Below are 25,157 nucleotides of genomic sequence, written 5' to 3'. Positions count from 1 at the left end.
GTGAGATAGTCGATTGGCTTGATCTGTTTGGGAGGCATCCAGGCAGTGGGACTGGGTCCTGTGCTCATTGCATGAGTTGGCTGTTTGAAACCTGGGGCTTATGCAGGGACGCTTGGCTTGGCCTGGGAGGAGGGGACTGGACCTGCCTGGACTGAGTTTACCAGGTTGATCTCAGTCCTCAGGGGAGGCTTTGCCCTGGAGGAGGTGGGAATAGGGAGTGGACTGGGGGGAAGGGGAGGGGGGTTAGAGGGGGGAGAACAAAGGAATCTGTGGCTGATATGTAGAACTGAATTGTATTGTAAAATAAAATAAAATAAAATTTAAAAAAATAAAAAATAAGGTGTTCCTATACAGTCCACTGGCTAAAAACAAACATCTTGGAGGTTGAAGCCAAGGCATAAGGTGTTTTGGTATTATTACCTTTTGAATGTATTAGCTGTTTTCTGCAGTGAATGTCTTGTGTATTATTGTAGCCTTCCCATTTGACTCTTTTCCCAAGAACTTCTAACAGTGTGGTTGATCATTTATTGGGCACAATTTTCCCTATACATTTGGGTTATTTGGATAACATCCCCCAGTTATGTGTGAAAACAGTCACACAGTCAAAATCTGTTTCCTACAACCAGGTCTTTGTTCCTTTTTTGGACATAAACTTAGAGGTCTGCCTTCCTGCAATTATCATTATTGGCAGGCATTTGGTCAGTGTGAAGTGTCCAGGCAAAAGTATCTCATTTGAGACATTTTCAGACACCCAAGGACATAGAATTACAACATGTCTAAAATTGTTGATTCACAGTCTTAGAGAGACAGGGAAAAAGCGTGCCCTGGGCTCACCACACCAGCAGATAAGAAAGTGCTGCCCTAAGCTAACCTACACTAACAAATTCTAAACTTCTTGTACTTTCACATTGGTTTGTAGATTAGTTTATTGTCTATCCACACTTTGGAATGCAGTATTATACCCGGATTCCCCCTTTCCCATCTTAAATTTCCCTAATTGATTTAAGGTCTCTCTCCCTCTCATTTAACCCTGTTACCTTTTAGAGTTCACTGAGGCTTTTAAGAGTCACTGCCACCTGAGTCATAAAGGAAGCCTGACAGTTACTGCCTTAAGCAATTCTCATCTGCTTTCATGATCTTGAAATCATTCAAGCCTTGTGACCTTGCATTGGCCAGAGAACTGTTAATTGTATGTGTATAAAAACTGGAATCTTCAGGGACTCAGGTTAGAACAAAGAGAGAACAGCAGAGAAATGTATGGATAGTCAAGCAAGACAGGAGCTAAGAATAAGAGCTGAAAAGAAGCTGTAGACTTAAGAAGCAATAGAACAAAGAGGGAACAGCAGAGAGATAAGAAAGCTTACTGAGAACAATAAAGTGATGGAATGAAAGAGCACAGTGTGCATAGATTTATTCATAAAGAAGTAGTTTTCCTCAATGGTTGTAGTGTCTTCCTTGGACTCTTGGGAAAAAGCTTTGGAGCTGGACTTTCTACTTGCATGTATTTTCATTTATCTAGTGTTGTCTAAGTTTTTTTTAACCTTATTCTAATTATTAGAGTATTTTTTTTAGAAAGTTGTCTAGATACAAGCAATCATGTAATTTAATAGAAACCTTCACGTCAAATTATTTTTAAGAAGAGTTAAGATTATGAATTTGGGTTATTAAGTTTTCCAAACACATACCATCAACATTTCTTCCATTTTAATTTGGAATAACCAGGAAAGTAGTAGACAAACATAGTTACAAATTAATTCCTTTTAAAAATATTCATACATCACTCAGGATGATGGGCTTAGCATGTAGTTTAGCTTCTTTGCCATGTGTGATTATGTAATATGATATTCAGTGCAAAACATATCAATTACCCCACTGTTCATACACAATTTTGTTTTAAGAGTGATATCTGTGTAGTATTACAAGCAGCATATAAAGAATAGCCTGAAAAAAAATAGTTTCAGATTGAAAAACAACATTCATTCACTGGCAAGCCATTATTTTCAGAAAGTGACTTTTAATGAGAACACATATGTTTATTGCTAAATTGCCTGTAATACCAACTCAAGTGGCAAAGGGACCTCACCATTAGGAAGACCGATTTTCCCCCCATGCACTGCTTTCCAGCAGATATACCTTTCACATTAGCTGAAGAAGAAAGAATGAATGTAATTGAAATGAACCCTGATGATTCCAAGAGAGGCAGGAGAGCTGTAACTTACCACTGAGATGACATTATAACTGCAAGGAAAGACAGCATACTAACTCTCCAAACAAGCTACTCACATTGTTTAAGTTAAGTTTTCCCTTATTTCAATCTTTTTGCTGTAGATGTAGTTGTCTTATTAAATAAGAAACACAGAGCCAAATGCAGAGTTAAAAGCCCAAGAGGTCAGAGCAATAGCTAAGAGCTGAGACTAAAACGGCCTTCTTACCACCCACTGCCGCTGATGCTGTCCTTCCCCTGAGAAAGGGAGCTACTTCCTGTGTGTCTATCTTTTTATTGACTTTCTGTTCTGCCTTCTCATTGGTTGTAAACCCAACCACATGACCTCCTCACCACTGCCTGTCTATACAGACCTCAAGGTCTCTATGGTTTGTATTGAGATTAAAGGCATGTGTCTCCAAACTGGCTATGTCTTTGAACACACAGATTCAGTCTGTCATGTGATCAGATTAAGGGTGTGTGCTACCACTGCCAGACTTCTGCTATGGCTTGCTCTTAGCTCTGACCCCCAGACAACTTTATTTATTAACATACAAATGAAATCACATTTCAGCACAAATAAAATATTACCATATTTTGCCTTTTAGGTAAAAAAAAAAAAAGATGAAAAAGACAGTGCTTTTACTTCTTTTATCCCACAGTCAACACATATTTTCAGAATAATGAAACACAATCAAAATAATCTGAAGGATTTTTAAACTATACATGACTCTAAAAGTAACAGTGTAATCTTGTTAAGTATAAACAGGTGGCCATTTGTATTCTGTATTCCTCAAGCTCATTTTTTAGCAGGCTTCTGTCACCAGCCACTTAGTAATCAAACAATTCCTTGTTCTTTTTACTGGCCCAAGTGTTTGTGATCACTTCTTTCTCTGGTCCTGTGATTTAGTTATCTTTCCTGGTCTGACATTTCTGAAATAAAGCAGATCTAGTCCTTTTCTTCCTGTTAAAAATGTCCTTTCCTGAATGAATTCTCACAATATTCTATACTTAAACCTTCTTACTACAATTCAATGAAAATCTTTATAAAGAAGGCATCATTCCTAAGGAAATATAACAAGAGTAACATCAATGAAGGGTTGCTGCAAAATATCAAGGAAGATAAAGAGGGAAACTTCATTCTAATCAAGGAAACAGTTAATCAAGAAACATTGATACACTATGCATCCAACTATGTTGCCTTATTTTCATTAAAAAAATTACTACATGATTTAAAAACAGAGATTCACATCAACCCATTAATAATAGGCTATTTCAATAACCCATTTTCTCCAATAGGTAGGTTATCTGGAAAGAAAAAAAACCATAAGAATTAGATTGTATCATAGTATCTTTTAAAATTGTTATGATGCCATGACAAAACGATAGTATTCACAATGTTTAAATAACTGAATTTTGTGTAAGTTGATGAATGGCTCTTGAATATGACAGCAGTGAATTCTTGTACACTTTTTATAAATTTAAATAAATTTAAAATTCCCAATTAGACATTTTATGTACTTAGATCACAAAGTTTGCATCACCTACATTTGTATTTTTCCCCAACTTCATTTGCCTTATTCTGAGGGTAGTACATCACTTTAAAGTTTCTTCAAACAAATTAACTTATAAGTTGTTTCCATAGTCTGTGGACAGCCATATTTTGCCTCAATTACTGATTATATCTTTTAGAATATTTTTTCAAGACTAAATAATATTAGCTTTAAGTTTCTTGTCTTTGTGGCTATAAAGTTTTTCTATCATTTGCCCAAATTTTTTTTCCACATATTCATCTGTAAGTTTCATCTGAGATGCTTGAGAAGATGCATCTAAAAGTACAATATAGTTCACTTTGTATGTTTTTCATACATAATATTTTCATTTACTTGTTTTGATTTATGTTTTTAATAATGTTGTTTTCACTTTAAAGTATGCATTTTAATGCACATTGCAGTGACCTATTTATTCTGTTTTAGAGGCCAGTGTTTTGAATGTGGAATTTCCCCACAGACTCATGTGCTGGAATACTCGGTCCCCAGCCAGACATGCTGCACTGAAGATTGTGGGACCTTAAGGAAGGGAGGTACATGGTGGTTCATGAGCAGCAAGCCTTGAAGTTTATGTGCACCATCTTTTATGAGCTGTTTCTGACACAGCAAGTTGTGAAGAGCTGGAAATTCATGCTTCCTCTCCTAAAAAAAAGTGTGAGTAAGCCTCCATACTTACCCCTCCCTGTGAGACTGAAATCTGTGGATCCATGAACCCAAATTCTTCCTTCAAATCACTTCTCTCACCTATTTACCATAATTATTAGAAAAGTAAATAATATGATGGTGTCCTTCCTCCCAGGTCGTTTCTTTAACAGCTCAGATAATATCAACAGATTCCCTTTGTACAGATAGGTGGAATTCTATCACTGATTTGTGCCTTCATTGGTGACACTGAGAATCAATGCTGTGATCAGGGCTGATCCTTGCTTTCTGATACTACATATCATGGCTGTTCTTACAACATGTTCCGGGATACCTTATAGTTTTAACTGTACTTTCAAAATTCTATAGTCCATTACTGTTTATTTTATGCACATGGGGTGGGAATATGGAAGGTACTCTAAGCTATCCCGCAATATACTTACCCTATTGTACCAATTGTCTCTCAGAGTTTGTCTACTAGCACTTTTGATACTTACTCTGTGAGTTCCCAATAATGATGGGAAAACAACAATAAATATAGGGATATGTGTGAACATATGGCTTCCTCTGGACTCAGAAAATGCTTTTCATAGGAAGGAAAATAACATCTATTGTTAAAAGATGAAATTCCACTAAATATTAGAAAAAGCATTGTGATGTGACTAGATAGACTTTTAAAGAGAATAGAATACAATTCTTTGATGCAGCTGTAGTGGGAGAACGTTCTCACTACATCTACAGATGACCATGGCTTAAGTAACTGGCTCAAAATACTGTCTCTGATGGTTGGAAAACAGGTGTTTACAATGATGATCGCTTTATTTTCCACCAGATAAGCAGTTCTATAGAAATTAGCTACCAACTTGGAAGAGAGTTGAAAATAAAACACAAATCCCAAATGAATGATGAGTGAATAAATGAAATAATAATAAATAAATCAGCATCTGATGTCAGCAAATTATTTAGAGAAGTTAAGGACCATGTGCAACAGATTTATATGATTCTGTTTCCCGGTCCTTGCCTCTGAAGGCCATGAATGTTTTATCATCATGGATAAGATGACAATGGTAACAAGATGTCCTGATAGTAGTAATGTCACAACAATCCTTAAGGCATAGAGAAACAAATCACTGAGTCATGTAAATTTGTAACTTAGATTTTTTTCCGTTGTGAAGTTAGAAGCACTGGTATATGTTGTAAAATAAATTTTGTACTATCTTTCTAATAATATTTATAATCAAAATATGATAAATTTCTTCACTAAAATTTATGTTTTATAATTAGCCTGTTACTGAAAGTTAGAACAAATTAATATACAAGCTCTATTTGTGTCAACATTCAGTAACAGGCTAAAGATATATATATATGTGTGTGTGTGTGTGTGTAGAGAGAGAAATATATATATATTATATATATATCCATACATAAGGATATATACCTGTCTTTAGCCTGTTGCTGAAATATATCTATGTGTATATATATACACACACACACACACACACACACACACACACACACACACACACACACACATATATATATATATATAAAACTGTCAGTTGTTTTCCAGTGAAATAATGCGTATGAAATAATGCCTTATTTTTAAGAGGATCTTCACAGTATAGTGTCCCAGATTGGTCACTTAAATAATACCTTACCCTGAAACACAGAATTTCTCATCAATAGAGTAATAATTTCACAAGTGCTTAGAAATAATGAACAGATTTGAAGCTATCACAAGACAGACGTATAAAGGCATTGCAGGTAGGAACATCTACTGTCCCCTGTCACCCATCATGTATCTACTAGTTCTTTAGTGCTTAGGTTTTGGTTTTAACCTCTAAACCTCTTTCCAACTGGGTCTCATTAACCTTCTTCGCCCTTTCTCAATGCTTTATTTTTGTTTTCTGTGAACCATTAATGCATCTTGATTTTTTCCAATAAAGCAGAGCATAACAACAATTCATTTTTGATCACTACTTTTCAGCAACTTTTCTGTGACCTGAACTGTATATGAGCGTTTAGTTTCTATGACAAAATCTTTCACTTGGGGTCTAGAAATACTGACCTATCAATAATACATTGTTGTCCCATGCTATTGGCTATTGGATTCATTATTAGAAATTTGAAAAACCTGTACTTAGAATTGAGTTCCTAGGCAAAAATTGAAAGTTAAAGGTAATTGAGCATTAGTTTATTCATCCATGAATATTTAGCCATGGGCAATTATCAGCTCAAGTGAAACATTTGAATGTAAGTCTTGAATTTTCACAAAGCTTTCAGAGTGATTTACAAAGTGTTTTTCTGTTTATAATATTTGGAGAATATTGTATATATTACTGGTAGTGTAAACCTAGCTAACTGCTAAAGCTGGATAGACCATGGATCCTAAAGGAAAACCTAGTACTATCATTTCCTTAAACCAATGTGATTTTAAAATACATTTTTAGTATTTATCTTTGTACCCATAGATAAGTGTAGCTCTCACCCTTCGCCAATGAAACTGTTTGCAATAGATAAAGGATACAGCAACAATCCATAACTGATCAAAATGCAAATAATAAATGACTGTGGGCAACCAGCATAACTGGTACATGTTTAGTGAAACTCCCTCACCAATGGCCCAAGGAACATCACAGAAAGGGAGTAGAAATACTGTAATATCCAGAAGAGAAGGACGCCTACTCCAAGGTAGTGTCTTCTATATATGGTAGGAGAGTTGTACCTGCAAAATCTCAACAATATGATCGCCTAAATAAAGGCCTGAATAATGGTAACACAAGTTGGCATGACAACAAATGTGACTAGGGAATGCTTCACAAGTCCTCACACCTAGATGAAGAGTCACAGGCAATTGTTTGGTGTATTTGGTGCTGAGGGCAGAATCAGTGCTCAGTAGGGACAAGTGGAGATAGGCTGTTCAATCCCAACTGGTCAGACATAAACACATGTACATAGGAACACTAGATGGACTCAGTTGAAAATGTGTGCATGTGCATGTGTTTGTATGTATAACAGCAATGATTCTAAAAGGAATCAAGGACTCAAGAGGGAGGAGGGAAGGAGTCAGATAGAAGAGTAGAAATGATGTAAAAACAATACTAGTATATAAAACTCTCAAAAATAAAAAATAAATACATAAACCATGCAAATATTTCAGAAGTATTTCATTAATTATCAAAAATATCCATTAAATTATCCAAAACTAAATGGATAAGAAAACAGAAAATGTGGTGGCACATGCCTTTAATCCCTGCGGAGGCAGAGGAAGGTGGATCTCTGTGAGTTCAAGGCCAGCCTGGTCTACAGAGTGAGTTCCAGGACAGCCAGGACTATTTCACAAAGAAACTCTGCCTCGAAAAAACAAAATAAACAAAAAAAAAGAAAACAGAAAATGCAGGAGCAATGTTACACATTTTCCTGTAATTCATAATGTAGAGGATTTATTACAAATTCTGCTTGACTGTATATATCTTATCTCAACATTAAAGGAATATATGTTATAAATTGTAAATTGTTAACAATTATGTATTGATATATTCTTTTATAAATTGACATAAAATTAATTTTATGGAGATGAATTTGTCACTTTCTATCAAAACTGTTTTATTCTTTAGTCATGTATTTTAATATGAAAAAATAATAGAAAGTATCATGTATTGATATTAGACTGTGTTTCACCAAGGTCAGTATAGGAATTGAAGATAATCTTTCATTTCTGAAAATAGACAGAGGAAGTAAATCTCATGGTTATCTAATTTCTGAGGTACTGCAGCATTTTTAAAAAATAGGTGTAGATCTCCAACATAACTGATATTTCAAAAAATGAAATTCTTTTTAAAATGTTCTTTATTTTTTATTACGTATATATGTCTGTGTCTACATAGGGTTTTGTGAACATGTCAGTTAATATACTTGGAGTCGAGAAGAGGGCACAGTGTTCCCTCGAGCTGGCCTTATGGAGGTTGTGAGGCACCAGATGTCAGTGCTGAGAACTGAACTATTTTCCTTTGCATGAACAGTATGTGCTCTTAACCACTCAGCCACCTCTCCAGTCCCTATAATGACATTTTTACCAATAGTTCTCACCACTCTTACTATCCTAATCTTTAAAAGCATTATGACTATGAAGATGTAAGGTGGAGCTGAGCTGCATTAACATAGGGGAATATGTGGTATATGCTTCTGTTTACTGTTTTAATCTTAAAGTAAAGTATCATTTAATTCCTGTTTACTTTATCCAGATCTTCTCTATAGATGGATGCTTCAACTGAGGTCATTAAAAGAATCTTTGAATCTAAGATGTCAATCTGTCTTATTATTACTTATTTTCCAATAAAGTGTATTCATTTAACATAAGGGCAAATGGCTTAAATAACAGTATCAACAAAGATTATTGAAAGGATTGAAGTGAAATATACTTATTTTTCAGGTCTGACCCCGCCTCCCCCCCACATACGTCTGACTCCATGACTGTTCTCTTTATGTAGCAATCATTTCTTTCTCATTTTTTCCAAAATATAGGGTTAATTTTGAATTCATATATTTAATATTTAATCTTCAAAAGTAAATCCCTCAAGAATGTATTTTTTTCACTAATTTCTTCTAGTTGTAATAAATTTTGAAAAGCACATAAATATTTGAAACATCAATGAACATTGGATTGAAGGTATGCTGCTACATTGGACACAAAGGTAATATTTAATAAATATTACTTGTTTTTACTTTTTTCAGAATGGTACCAAATTTAGGTGTTAATTGAGGTTGAAAGTCAATCAATGATACAGTGTGTCTATGTAGACTAGAACAGAACTTCTTCAAAGCTTACTTGATAAAAATGTTCTACTCATTTACTTCTCACAGATGATTACATTTTCACCTCCCTTGTAAGGATGCAGCCCTTCCAAAAAGATGTCCATCCCATTATTCACTCTTTTAGCTTGAAGAATTCCTTATGTTCTGATCAATATAAGCAGATGTTAAAAACTCAAAGAAATGAATGTTTATGGGGAAAATCCTCACTATTTGTGTGTATCCAACTACTTTCTCTTGATTAAATTTACATTATATTTTAAGTAAAGGACTTTTAAATAAATACTTCTTCCAAGACATATGTAAATTTAATATGGTTCAGAAAATGATTAATCCCATGTTCTGAATATGACAAAAGCATATCATATAACTTTATATTAGTGAAAAATTTCAGAAAATGTGGCATAAGATGTTACAAAGTTGAACAGTTGATAAAACATTCTAAACTGAAGAAAATGTTCAAATATGTGAATTTTAAGGTGAAGAAATATCTCGGGAGAAAAGGGAAAATGAGAAGTATTAAATGACAAGATAATAAGGTGAGATTAAAGAGTAAAATTAGTAGTGACAGAAATAGAAAATAATAAAAGATTTAAAATGTGAAAAGAATAAAACAATTATTAAAGTGTCAAAAGTAATCTAGTAGGGTGGTTCATTATGCTGAATATTGTCTTACTAACCAAAGAGAATTGCTGGCAATTGTTCTGTTTATCTAGGTAAAGGTTTTTAAATACCAAATTCATTTGAGACTGAAATACACTAATTTTCTCCCTTTTCTGAACATGTTTCAGAAAAAAAGAATGTTTGCATATTTAATCATTTGAAAACCAATTTAAGAGAATTTTCCTTTGTAACTAATTTGAAGGTTTGAAATGCCATATGAACATGAAGCAATAAAGCCATTGTTGCCTGTGAAAGATAAAGTATAATTACTTTTTACTTCATTTGTAGAATTAGTAATAAATTATTATAGAAATTGAAGTCTAGCATAAATCTCAGAGAATAATTCAAAGTTGATGGCCAACAATACAAAAATGTTTCAGTGATGATCTCCATATAATTTGGAAATTATAAATATAATAAACATGAGTAGATGCTTCTGTTTATACCTGTTTTAGTATAAAGTAAACTCAATTTAATGTAAAATTAGTAATCACAATATATATGAAAATTCTAATAAATCATGTCCTTGATACAGAGTTCTATCATATTTTAATTCAACTGAATATTGGATCATAAAAAGCTGATTTGACTAAGTAAGTACTCTCTCATGAATAATGAACAGTAAGGTGATTTTGACTTTATACTAGGGAATATATTCATCTTATTTGAATTTAAATACCATGATAATTAATTTTTATTTATATATTGATATATTTTAGATCACTGTACCAGGTTTATATCTTCTTTTAACTTTTTGTTATATATAATAGTTATTATTATTAATTAAAATATTATCCAGTATTGAGTCAAAATTAATGAATTTGTATCTTTAATACTATTTTAAATGTTTTGACTTGGTTTAAACCTGCTATTTGCTACATTTGTACTAAACAAATATAATAACTTGCTCTAAATTTAGAGATTATATAACTAAGAAATTAGGATATTTCTGATTTTAGGCACTAACAAGAAACTTAAAGGTGACCTAAGATGGCCTAGCAAGTAGAAAAAAGTGTATAATAAGATCACAGTTAAGATGTACATTGCTTTAATATGTTTAAAACACATCTTTTCACATTTATTTTCTGTGTTTTCATTGTTCCTGTTAGATAACTGTGGTTTTCTTCACCTGATTTCTCAGTAACATACTTTGTTGCCCATGTCTCTTACTGTAGTGCCATGGAGTTTCCTGGGTTTGGGGTGGGAGGGTGAGTAAAATAGGTCAAGTCCATATTTTCCATGCCCAAACATTCAAGTAGGTGACAAAATACAGAACTTGACTTAGATGAATCTAGAAGATACCAGTTGGCATTTAATATTCAATAAGTACTGACACAAGAGTTAAAGTTTCTGAAAGATACAAATAAATGCCAATGGTGAAAATATCATAGCCTTTTATTATGCAATATCAGCCCACAGCCACTTTCAATGTTTATGTCACCAAACTTTGAGGTTTTCTTCTGATATTAGTCCATCTGTTAACTGTTCATTGTTTTACAAAGTACCTTGTTCAAATTCTCCTTAACATTAGAAACCACCCACGATGCTCTAGCCAAAGCCTGACATTCTTCTGCAGTCTTGTTGCTGTGTGTAGCCACATGACTGGATACTGGCCATTGAGTCCTAAGTACAAAGGCTCTTTGGGATTTCCAGGCAGCATCCTCCCCACCCCGCCCCAGGGAGTACTTTTAAAATGGTGCAGCCATTTATATTTCCACCTTTATTAATTTGGCTACCTAGTATAAGGATGTAAAAGAAAAAAAGAGAATAATTAGTAGACTATAGAAATATAAAGTTGAGAGGAGATGAAGATTGAGTCCCTTAGCAATACATTTCTGCAACTATTTTGGATGAAAGAAGTAAACTTGTAATTTGTCCAAATGACTATTATTTTGGATTATCACTATGACACTCAACAAATTTCTATCCATTACTAAATACAAAGCCTATTTTTCTAAACATATTTTGTACCAGATGCAAACATCAATTAAAGTATTTTATTTAAGTATTTCTCTTTATTAATTATAGAACACAGAGGGCTAATCATTCAAAAGGTCAATACAGAAGCACATGTGTGGGCTTACACAAAGTTCTGTTAATCCCTTACTGATCTAAGAGCAATATTATATATACAAGATTCTATAAAATGTAACACACAAATATATCAGAGTCCTGATGACAATGTTATTCTGAAAATCAACTCTATGTTTTATCTATAACTAGGTGAATATAATCCCAGAATTATTTTTCTATATTTAATATTGGAATGATAAAGATATCCATATGGTAGTTAAAATACAATAGAACTTTTTTTCTTCCTTTTCCAATAACAGGAAGGATAGTTTGGTCCTTTGGTATGACAAGTATTTTTCTTCACATTAGTCACTTAAGAAATCTAAGTAAATATACACATGGAAATTTGTGGTAATAAAAAACAATTACTTACCTACTAGGTTTACTTTGCTAAATTCTCCCATCACAGAAGTACACTGCTCAATATTGAAAGAAAGAACACATATCTGATAGCCAATGACCAAGCAAAGCTTCAATCTATTCTATCCCCTTAATATTAGTTCTTGGAAATATGAAATTCCCCTGTAAGTCAAACCTTAAATTCAAAACTGAACCTGTCTTAGAATTTTAATGAACAAACAAAAAACAAAAACCATGCTCACACTTAAGGCCATTTCACACATAATGAGTTAACTGATGCTCAACATTTACAATAGGACATTAGTAATACTATGTTTCCTTTTTGAGAAGGGAAAGATGAGCTTACAGGCCTTGCTAAGGACACTAGAGAAAAATTAGTGCCTTTACTCTGTTGACTGGCACAGTGTCAATATCATCTTATGAAGGTTATTCTGCACACCTGCTGGACTACCAATGATATTTAATGCTGAAAAGAAGCCTCCTGATAATTGAATAAACAAAGTCTTTTCTGAAACCATGAAATGGTTTTCTAAGATGTTCTATCATAAATCAGGTGGCAGGGGACATAAGTTTATTCTTCAATCATATTTATTTTATTACTGCTTGAGAATTTCATACAATGTATTTTGATTATTTTTGTCAACCTACCAATGGTTGCAAACTTAAAAAACATACAATTGAACAAACAAAAACAGATGTTCCCTCTTCCTGCCACTTTTCAATACCAAAATTTTCTCAACTAGGTGTGGTATTGCATGTCTGCTCCTCTATATACTGAGTCTATCTAGCTGGTTTAAGTCTACACAGGTCTTTTGCATGCTGTCACAACTGTGAGTTTATGTATGCAATTACCCAGCTATATCTGAAAAGCACAATTTCCTTGTGCTCATCCATCACCTCTGGCACTTACACCCTTTTCACCTCCCCTTCTACAATAACTCCTGAGCCCATAAAAGAGGTACGATATAGATGTCCCATTTAGGGCTGAACCATCTACATCCCTGCATCTTGACTTGTTGTGGGTCTCAATGCTAATCACTATCTACTGCAAATAGAAGCTCCTTTGATGAGGGTTGACAGAGGCACTAATCCATGGGTATAAAAAGTGATAAATTTAATGTTGTATCGTCTTTTGCAGAATATTATTAGTAGGTTCTCCCCTGGGGCATATAACCTATGCAGACACTACTTCTTGACTGCAATTAATATCATGTAAGGGTTCCTGTGGAGTAAGTCTTAAATCTAATCAGAATATAGCTTGTTATTCCTATGAAATTAGTGCCGCTATTGCATCAATAGATATAGCTTTCCAGGCTAATAGTTGTTGGAGGTCAATAGTCACAGCTGGGCAATTGGTGCTTACTTTTCTCCTTTGCTGGTATGCATAGTTCCTTCCATCACTATGAAAGTTAGCCAGTAGGGATGAAGCTTCTAAGTCAATACAGCTTGGTTATTATGCCATGACTCAAATATATTCTATCATCAGCAATTGAATCTTACTGTCAAGTTCTGGGGGACAACTAAGGATATTGACACTATCCCATAATTTTGGGGAACTATGGGACCTCACTGGACAACAACTCCAAAGGAGGGAAAGCATTCCTAGCACAAGGTATTTATATTTGCTACCAAGTTGTCTCCAGTAGGGATATTGTCACCCATTAAAGAGCATCTTAGCTACTGTTCTATTGCTGTAAAGAGACACAATAACTAAGGCAGCTTGTAAGAAAAATTTAATTGAGGGATTGCTTATAGTTTCACAGGGTTACTTAATGACCATCATGGTGGGGAACATGGTGCAAGGGAGATAGGCAGGCAGGCAGAGCGAGCAAGTAAGACTGGGTCTGGCAGTGGGATTTTGTAAGCTCAAAGCCCCCACCATGACAATGCCATACCTCTTAATCTTTCCTAAAGAGTCTACCAACCAGGAACCCACCATTGAAATACATGAGACTGTGGGGATCATCCTCATTCAAACAACCACACGGAGCAACTCCATTTAAGCACTTAACATACATGTGCAGATATATGTAGCATGAATCTTAATTGGTCTTAATAATAAAAACCCAGAATCAGGTATAGGGGTAAATGCTGAAAGATCAGAAAGACAAAGGAGCAAGCCTCAGGCACTTCTTACATCTCCTGAATCCTCAGACCAAAAGGGCCGAGCTCCTGTCTCCTCCCACCTTATCATTTCCTCTCTCTGCATAGCCATATCACTTCCTGTTTCCTCCTCCCAAGTGCTGGGAATAAAGGCATGTGATCCCAAGTGCGAGGATTAAAGGTGTGTGTCACCACTGTATGGCCTCTAGTGGCTAGCTTTGCACTCTAATCTCCAGGCAAGCTTTATTTGTTAGAGTACAAACAAAATAACACCACAGCTACATATCTTAGGAAGCTTCTAGAGTAGTGTGTTCACACATAAGACTTTGAAAACTACTTATTCCTCCCTGTGTTCCCTCTTCTACCCTGCTCTCACATTCTCTACTCCACTTTAACTCTTCCGGCTACACTATGCAGCTTTAACCTCTTAGACCACTGAGTTTGATGTCCCCTCCATTAAAAGCCTCCCCAAAGAGCATTACTAATTTCCTGACCTATAAGTATTTCAAATGAAACATATTTATGTGAAGATTCAACACCAACGTATATAGATGAGAGAAGACATGTGACATTTTTGTATCTTACTTACCTCACCTATAAAGATTGTTTCCATCCCCATCCATTTACCTGCAAATTTCAGTTTTCTTAATCAGTTGATATGGAGAGGTAAGTTGTTTCCATTTGCTTGTGAATAGAGCAGCAACAAACACACGGATGAGCAGGTATTGCTGGAGTAAAGTCTTTTGTGTATATATCCAGTAGATGGATCATGTGATAGATCTATTTATGGTTTTATAAGAAACATTCTTACTGGGTGGTGGTGGCTCCTGCTTTTAATCCCAGAACTTGGGAGGCAGAGGCAGGTGGATCTCAATGAGTTAGAAAATGAGTTTCAGGACAGCCAGGACTGTTACACAGAGAAACCCTGTCTCAAAACAAAACAAAACAAACAAACAAACAAACAAACAAATAAAACAAATTTAGCTTCAATCCTAATTGGTCTTAATAATAAAAACCCAGAGTCAGATAGCAAGGTAAATGCTGAAATATCAGAGACAAAGGAGCAAGCCATGGCCACCTCTTTACTTCACCAGCTCCTCAGCCTAAAAGGGCTGAGCTCCTGTCTCCTCCCACCTTATATTCCTCTCCCTGCCCAGCCATAACACTTTCTGTCTCCACCTCCCTAGTGTTAGAATTAAAGGTGTGTGCCTCCCAAGTACTGGGATGAAAGGCGTGAGATCCCAAGTGCTGGAATTAAAGGTGTGTGCTACCACTGCCTGGCTTTTTCATTAACTAGTACTAGCTCAGCACTCTGATCTCCAGGCAAGCTGTATTCTTTAGAGCACAAAGTATCACTACAAACAAGCAAAAAAGAAACATTATCATTCAATTTTTTTTCATATACTTGTAATAAAAATCACAGACATTTCTATAGAAGATATGAATAAATATTTATTAAATTTATATGCATTTGTTTTAAACATCCATTTGAACATTTGGTGAAGTTGTAGAAAGTTTTAAATGTATGTATACAGTTTTGCTACTCAAAATATATGAATACTCAAAAATATAAAATAAAATAATAGTAAAAATACTTGTGGGACTAAGGAATATGATGCCTATGTGGTTGGCTTCATGTTCTTCTAGGTTTGCTATCATTTTCAATTCAGTAGTTTATCCTATGAGAGTAGTAAATAATTCACATGTTATTTGAATTTTATTGAGTGAGTGCTGAATGAAAACTCTCAATTTTGTATGAATTGAATCTAAGTTCTGCATGTATACAAACATGATCTGGGACAATTCAGTTTGTCCATCCACTCACCCATACTCATTCTGTCAATCAGAATTTATGTCATAAACATCTGAAATTAGAAAACCTGTCACTTAACATCGACAGTTTCCTTTACAGTACTTCATCCTACTGTGTTTCTGATTATGTTAGATTATTTAAATAAATATACAATGTCACAAGCCCACTTTAAAACTGATGAAAATTTAAGGCTTGGGGACAGCCTCAGAATTTCTGTTGCCCATGGAGGTGGCTACTGTATAAATATCTGAACATTGTGATTGGGTTTCAGGTTGTCTTTGGGGGGGTTGATCTAAAAGAGGAAAAACACAGTAGTTTGTGTAAGTGACCTGTGAGCAGGGGACTTGAATTTTAATCATCCTTTTGTTTTGCCTGTTATGTGTGTCATTTAGAACAAACAGCAACTGTTATTCCTTTCATGCTTATTCAGCATTCTACATTTGTAAGTGGAAACTGTAAGCCAAAAATGAGTCAGATATGCACAGTGTAATTGAGTAAATGCTCGGTTGTTACTAAGGTGATAAAGCAACTTTGCTCTTATTAATATTTATGAACTTCAAAATTTTTTCTTATTCATTGTATTTGTTAAAATGTCGTAAAACACTTTATATTGCATAAACAGTAGGAGGAAGTCACAAGCTGTACAATGTCAATTTATTGAAAGATATTAGAAGCTGATTTACTTAAATCAAAAATAAATCAAAACTAGCTAGGGGACTCAATGTATATTGCCTGATGACCTTGTAACTAAGAAAGTAAAACAACAAAGATATGTCTTCTGGGTACAGTGGGAAAATTAAGTCTATGAAAACATTAAGTCTACAAAATTGCTTACTTATTTTTAGCATTGCTTCTAAAATATAGATTATGTTATCTAAAATTTTAAGCATTTTGAAATGAGAGCACCTGATTCTTCCCTCGCCCACTAAGATTAGTGGTCAACAAAGGCTGGAGAGATGGCTCAGCAGTTAAGAGGACTTGCCGCTCTTTCAGACAATCTGAGTTTAGTTTCTAGTATTGATGTGGTGGTTCATAAACATCTGTAGCTCTGGTTCTAGGAAATCTGATACACTCTTTTGACCTCTGTGGGCACAAGGCACACACTTGGTACACATACATATGTGCAGGCAAAGCACTAATGCCTTTAAAATATGTCGAGCTAAAAGAAACTTTAAAAAAATTAGGTGTCAACTGATTTATTAGTTATTTGCTTCTAGGATTGTCATGGTCTAGTGAAATATGTTGCAAATATAGGTAAAAGAAATCAATTGTAATAGCAACATTTAGTTTCTTCATACAATAAGAATTTTCTGTTTCAAGGTTAGATCTGGACTGTTTCCCTCTAAATAGATTCATCTTGCTACACTGTAACTTTGTGTCATGCTTCCTCCAGCTCTTGACATTTTGAAGATCACTCTTTTGTTTAAAATACAGAATATTTCTTTATTAAGAAAATATTTTCATTCATTTTATACACCAATCAAAGATCCCCCTCTTCTCTCCTCCTGCCCCCTCCAACCTCCTCCTCCCAACCCACCCCGACTCCCCCCCACAAGAAGGCAAGGCCTCCCATGGGGAGGCACATCCAGTAGAGGCAAGTCTAAGCCCTTCACCCTGCCTCAAGGCTGCATGAGGTGTTGCATCATAGGTAGTGGGCTCCAAAATATGATAGTTTCAGGCTAAGTGCATATTCTAAGCTTCACACCATAGATGCTCCAAAACCAATTACTGAATGGAATAAAGTCTTTTGTTCTTGCCCTTACTATTGGCATTATTCAAACTAAACTGTGTTTGCTTATGTCTTTCTCTTCCAGAAGTGCCTTTTGTGTTTAGGTAAAAAAGCATATGTATTCCTATATTTTTATCTGACCTTTTATTTCTCAAAGTACAGCCTCATGTGAGAAGGCTGCATTGTTCTACACAACAAATAAACAAAACAAAAGAAAACCTAAATAGCGTTTGACTGGACTGGTTAATAACTTAGCCTATATTCATCATTGAATTATGAATTGGAGTGAGAATGAATGGATTATAGCTGCATAAAGCATAGCTATGTAAATGATTTATACATAGAAGTGTGGTGGAGAAAACTCAATGTGATTTAATCCTCAAAAAAATATTGATGATGAAAAGAATTAAAAGGAGGAATTCATGTGGAGGTTAGAGTGAGAAAAGGTGTGAGTGGGTACAACAGACGGAATCGTGGCTGCCAAAGTATTTGAGTCTATGGGAAAGTTCAGCCTGACTTTAGTAGTTGCAAGAGGCATGGTGAACTTTGCCTTATATAATGTGGATGCTGGGCACAGAACTGTCATTGTCGATGGAGCATAGTGCATTGTGGTAGGGGAAGGCATTCACTTTCTCAAATCAGTATATATATTTTTTATTTTTTAAATATTTTTATTTCACAATTAATTTAATTTTACATATCAGCCACACATTCCCCTGCCCTCCCTCCTCCCAACCCCCCCAAGCCTTCCCCCCCAATATGCCCCCATTCCCACCTCCTCCAAGGCAAAGTCTCCCCTGGTGGGTCAGCCCAGTCTGACAGACCCAGCTGAGGCAAGTCCAGTCCCCTCCTCCCTACACCAAGGCTGAGCAAAGTGTCCCAGCATAGGCCCTAGGTTCCAAAAAGCCAGCTCATGCACAAAGGACAGGTCCCAGTCCCACTGCCTGGTGGCCTCCCAAATAGTTCAAATAATCAACTGTCTCACGTATCCAGAGGGCCTGGTCCAATTCCATGGGGGCTCCTCAGCCATTGGTTCATAGTTCATGTGTTGCCACTAGTTTGGCTATTTGTCCCTGTGCTTTTGCCAATCACAGTCTCAATATCTCTTGCCAATATAATCCCTCCTCTCTCTCGCTAGTTGGACTCCTGGAGCTCCACCTGAGGCTTGGCTGTGGATCTCTGCATCTGCCTCCATCAGTCACTAGATGAGAGTTCTATTATGACAGCCAGGGTGTTCGGCCATCTGATCACCAGAGTAGGTCAGCTCAGTCACTCTCTCGACCATTGCCAGTAATCTATCGTGGAGGTGTCTTTGTGGATTTCTGGGGACCTCTCTAGCACTCTGCTTCTTCCTATTCCCATGGGGTCTTCATTTATCATGGTATCTCTTTCCTTGTTCTCCCACTCTGTTCCTGATCCAGCTAGGACCTCCCACTCCCCTATGTTCTCTTTCCCCTGACCCTTGCCCTCCATTACCAACCTCAACCCCATATACCATCTTACACTCGTCAGAATGGCTAAGATCGAAAACACTGAAGACAGCTTATGTTGGAGAGGATGTGGAGTGAGGGGAACACTCCTACACTGTTGGTGGGAATGTGGCGCTTTCTTAGAAAATTGGGAATCAACTTCCTTCAAGACCCAGCCATGCCACTCTTGGGCATATACCCAAGGAATGTTCAATCATACCACAAGGACACATGCTCAACTATGTTCATAACAGTATTATTTGTAATAGCCAGAACCTAGAAACAACCTAGATGCCCTTCAACTGAAGAATGGATAAATAAAATGTGGTACATATACACAATGGAATACTACTCAGCAGACAAAAACAATGACATCAGGAGGTTTGCAGGCAAATGGATAGAACTAGAAAATATCATTCTAAGTGAGGTAACCCAGACTCTGTAAGAAAAAACATGATATGTACTCACTCATAAGTGGATACTAGATGTAAACCAAAGGATAACCAGACTGTAATTCACAACTCCAGGGAGGCTACCTAGTAAAGAGGACCCTATGAAAGACACAAGGATTACCCAACAACAGAGAAATGGATGAGATCTACATGAGCAAACTGGGGGTCAAATCAGTATATTTGACAGCTGCTTGCGACCATTGAGTGTATAGGTCATCACTTGTAGGAAATATTTACAGAATGTCAACATTAACACTTCAATGTACATCCTTTTCAGCCCAGTGGCCAGCCAGATTCTTTGTATCTATAGCAGCATCATTGAGGACTGAGATGTGGGGGTGCTACCATCCATCACCATAGAGATCCTCAACTTGGTGGTGGCTGGTTCTGATGCTGGAGAATTGATCACCCAGCGAGAGCTGGTCTCCAGGCAGGTGAGTGTGACCTAACAGAGTGAGCAGCAACTTTTGCGCTCAACATAGGTGACATGTCCCTGACACATCTGACCTTCAGGAAGGAGTTCACAGAAACAGTGGAAGCCAAACAGGTGGCTCAGTAGAAAGTGGACAGGGCCAGATTTGTGGTGGAAAAGGCTGAGCAGCAGAAGAGGCAACCATCATCTCTGTTGAGGGTAACTCTAGGACAGCTGAGCTGATCAATCACCAACTCACTGGCCACCACAGGTGGCAGTCTGACTGAGCTGTGAAAGCTAGATGCTGCTGAGAACTCTGCATACCATCTCTTTCCCTCTGGGAACATCACCTGCCAGGCAGTCTGTGCTGCATCCCCAGAGAGGTACCTCCCCTGCTGGCACCTTTGCAGGCCAACCAGGCCACTGCCTAGAACTTTCTCAATGACACCTTCCTTCTGCCCCACCCCAGAAATCACTGTGAAATTCCATGATTGCCTTAAAGTGAGAGAAATAAAAGTAAAATCATTTCAGAAAAGATTTTTTTTAAAAAAAAGAAAGAAAAGGTCTAAAAGAAGTAATCAGGAATGTGTAAAATTCTTAGAATGGGAAGCTTGCAGAAAAACAAAACTTGCTTACAGTCAATTTAATGATGGTGCAGTCACTGGTCAGAATTCCACACTTAGAACTTACTCTACAGTTAAAGACTTATGATAAAGTGGTATCAGTTGTCAGCAGTCACACTGTGGATGTAAGCTCTGTCTGTACATCACACCCCAGTGCAGTCCTAGGGACTTAAGACCTGAACTTGTTCATAGATTGGTGGAAGTGGTAGCAGCAACGCCACAAATGGAATAGACAACTCTACCCTGGAACATAAGCATCTGTGAGAAGGCAGAAGGGAATGTGCAAAACATACTTCCTTAACATGAACAAAGAACTTGAGAGAGTAGTTGTTTTTTTGCACATTAAGAATAAATATTGAACTTTGCCAGTTATTAAATCAGAAGTTATTGGCATTTATCTTCATATAATAAAATTCAAGACAATATGTTCAAATATTTTCTAATTCAATACAAACTCATTAATAATATTTTATAACAATAATATCCTTACAGTATAGTCATAAAAATTGTTTAATAGATCTAATGGTTTCCATAAGATTAGATATTTAAATTATCTCTTTATATTTATATTATATTTATATGTATATTACATTAGATACTTTTGGAAAATGCTAGATTTGAGGTTTAAAGCATGTCTTTCCAGTACTTGGAAGGCAGAGGCAGAAAGATCCCTACTACAAGTTCCAGTTGAACCTCCTCCACATGTTGAGTTCCCAGCACAGCTAGGGCTGCATTGCAAAGCCTAAAAAAAGAACTATAGGCAACTGAAGAATACTGACAGTGGGATAAATAACCTTTTCCAGGGACGATTACAACAATTAGCTATCTAAAATCAGATGGTCAGCCTTAAAAATATACATACTAATAACATGATACAGACTGAGCATGACATATATGTATATATATATGTGTGTGTGTGTGTGTGTGTGTGTGTGTGTGTGTGTGCATTTCTAATATATATATTGCAAATATATATTCCTAATACATATGCATATACATATATATATTCCTCATATCAATTAATGAAAAAGGAGACCATGAACTTGAAAGAGAACAAAGAGGATTTGTATGGGATGGTTTGAAGGGAGGAATTTGAAGGGAGAAGTAATATATTTATATTATAATCTCAAAAATAAAAGAAATAATTTTAAAAACTCCATTTCAACAACTTTAAAAATCAATACAAGTATTCTTTCAGAGATAGTCTATCATTCTATTACTTAGGCATTTGGAATAGTGATTAAGAAATACACCACTGCTATATATATATGTTATATGGTCATAACAAATGAATACTGTATTATCTCAAGAATTTGATCCCTACAACAAATCAATTCTAAGTCCAAAAAGGTGACTTAAAGCGTCTCAAAACATTTTGAGCAATCATTTGCGTTTTTGAAGCACAAGTAAGAAAAATGGCCAGCTCAAATACACAGAAAAGAAAATTTAAGATACAAAGAAAAATGTTTATTGGCGTTCTAAGGATTATACTTTGGACGTGAAAATCACTCACCTGCAATTGTTTCTGTGTATGCATAAACATACATACATACATACATACATACACATACATACATATGTACATATGTATATATATCATCTATCTTATATCTACATCCATTCCTATGATTATATATACAAGTATTCTTATTATATATATATATATATATATGAATACAAGTATTCATATATATGTGTGTGTATATATATATATATATATATATATATATATATATATATACACACACACATATTTACCTTACAAGGTCTTCAGGAAATGATAACTGGGGATTCTCTCTATCATCAATAGCTTCTGTGTCTCTTTGTTTTACAATCTACCAACTGCTGATGTGAACTATTATTTAACACACATTTTGACGTCAACTAAGAATGCCTGCACTTTCTGCTTCCTATAGTAGGTTTCACTTCACAAGTACAAAATTCTCATTGATTTTTTCTTCCCAAATTCTGCTATGACCCAGGTGGTCTTCAATTCCCAAAGTTCCTGAGCTAAAATCTATCTTATGTTTACAGCCCAAACAATAGCTGAAGCTACAGGTGCACCCACCTCACCTTGGTTTCATTCATTCAATTTAAATGATTAGAGATGGTTTTCCCCATCATGATCTTGACCCCGCTTGTTCCTGTGATTCCTCCTCCATCTCTTCAACTGAAGTCTATGAGCTCAGCCCAGTGCTTGGTTGTGGACCACTGCATCTGCTTCTATCAGTTACTAGATGTAGGTTCTATGATAACAATTAGGGCAGTCACTAATATGATTATAGGGGAAGGTAAGTTCAGACACCCTCTCCTTTATTGCTCGGAGTCTTAGTTTTTGTCATCCTTGTGGATTCCTGGGGGTTTCCCTAGCACCAGGTTTCTCCCAAAGCCCCTAATGGTTCCCTCTACCAAGATATCGCATTCATTGCTCTCCCTCTCAGTCCCACCCTCCACTTGGCCATCTCAGTCCCTCCTGTGCCCAATCCCCATCCTTTCCCTTCCACACCCATTCCAGTTTATTCAGTGGATCTTAACTATTTCCGCTCCCTGGGGCCCTTCATGCGTGTCCCTCTTAGGGTCATCCTTTTTAGAGATGGTAAAATGGAAGAATCACATAGCAGTCAGGATCATTTTCGTTTAAAAAGGATTCTGATTCCTGCGATTCACCAATCCTATTGTAAAACATTCAATGATTTTCATTTGAATATACAATATTCATAAAATTTGGAGAGAGAAACTGGTGTTTGAAAGTCATCTGGTATAAGGTAATTCAAAGACACAAGAAATAAAAGAGACATCTATCCAGAGTAACACCAAAAGAATGGTTTAACAAGTCAAGTTGCACTTTGGGAAAAGGAAAGACTCTGAAATGGTAAACCTGGCACAAATTTTCTGGCCCATTTGATTATAAAGCCTGAGACACTGAACTGAATAAACGAGAAAAAGCTGTCAGTAGCTTAATTAAATTGATATTGCTGGTGACACTGGGCTAGTGTAGTTGTCTGAGTATAAATTCTTATAACATCAAATAAAAGTGACAAATTTTCCCAGAGTACTAAATGTAAGTCCTAGGGATATTAGTTTATACAAAATCACTCATCATTAAATTACTTAGATTCCCAGGGAAGAATGTGGACTAGGCTAAACATGTGTCCCACTTGCAGTAAAGGGAGCAGAGACAAAAAATATACTGAGAATTTTTGCTGTTAGTCACTTCCAGATATGACACATGTGTGTGTGTGTATATATATGTATATATGAGAGAGAGGGAGAGAAAGAGGACACTAGGTTTCAAAGACCATCTAGTATAAAATAATGTGTGTGTGTGTGTGTGTGTGTGTGTGTATGCATATATTGGGATAAGGGGTGACTCAGTAGTTCAAAACCTATACTGATACCATTTGCAGAACACTCAAGCTTTGTTCCAAGTATCTACTTCAGTATCTACTTCAGGTGGTTCAAAGCTGCCTGTAACTCAAGATCAGGTTATCCAATGCCTTCTACTAGAGTCCATGGACATGTGAGCATGAACAAATACAGACACATATACATTTACACATAATTAAAAACTGAAAATAGAAACTTTCTTGACACCAAGTTAAGATATTCTGAAGTGTTATATATTGATAATACACAAATATATGTCAACTTATGTAATCAAAATGTTATAGTTGCAGAGATGAATACTTGTAAAATGTGTGTAGAATGCTCTTGTCTTGTTTCATGTAACTGCGAGTTTTTACTCGAAAAGATTGCATATAACTTGTAAGTTAAATACTTTTCATTTTTAAATTTAATTCTCAATTTTTTAAACATTCATATATGAGTAATATGTTTACATCATTTGCATAACTCCCTTCCTCCCTCATAACTCCTCCCATGAACTTCTTTACTGCCTCTCAAATGATCTCTTATTTTTAAATTACTTATTCTATAACCTCCATCTCTCAGCCATTACTTTCATGTACCTCCTCATCTACAATAGAACCTTGTATTGTAGATTTCCCCCATCCACATCATATCAAATAATATTCACTTTGCAGGTCTTGTTTAGGCACCCATATTTTTAAGATTTCCTGGGCACAGCTTCCCTGTCATACACAGAAGACAGTCTCTTCAAGCAGGGGTCCCGGTGCTCTACACTGTTCTCCCCTTAACTTCTGAAATATTCCCTGGGCCTTAGATGATAGAGTTGTATCTATCTATAGATGTCTCATTTGGCATTTGGAACCCAGAAACTCAGTTGTTCTCTG

The 25,157-nt window shown here is 35.8% G+C and overlaps 1 pseudogene; it reads left to right on the top strand.

The window, feature by feature from the left end:
- LOC128113068 (prohibitin 1-like) overlaps window positions 1-25,157 on the top strand; it is a 114,382-nt pseudogene that overhangs the window by 88,339 nt on the left and 886 nt on the right.

This window comes from Peromyscus californicus, unplaced genomic scaffold, assembly GCF_007827085.1.
Source record: "Peromyscus californicus insignis strain IS unplaced genomic scaffold, ASM782708v3 Scaffold_17__1_contigs__length_78620276, whole genome shotgun sequence".
NCBI classification, from domain to species: domain Eukaryota; kingdom Metazoa; phylum Chordata; class Mammalia; order Rodentia; family Cricetidae; genus Peromyscus; species Peromyscus californicus.
This window is presented reverse-complemented; position numbering and strand designations above follow the sequence as displayed.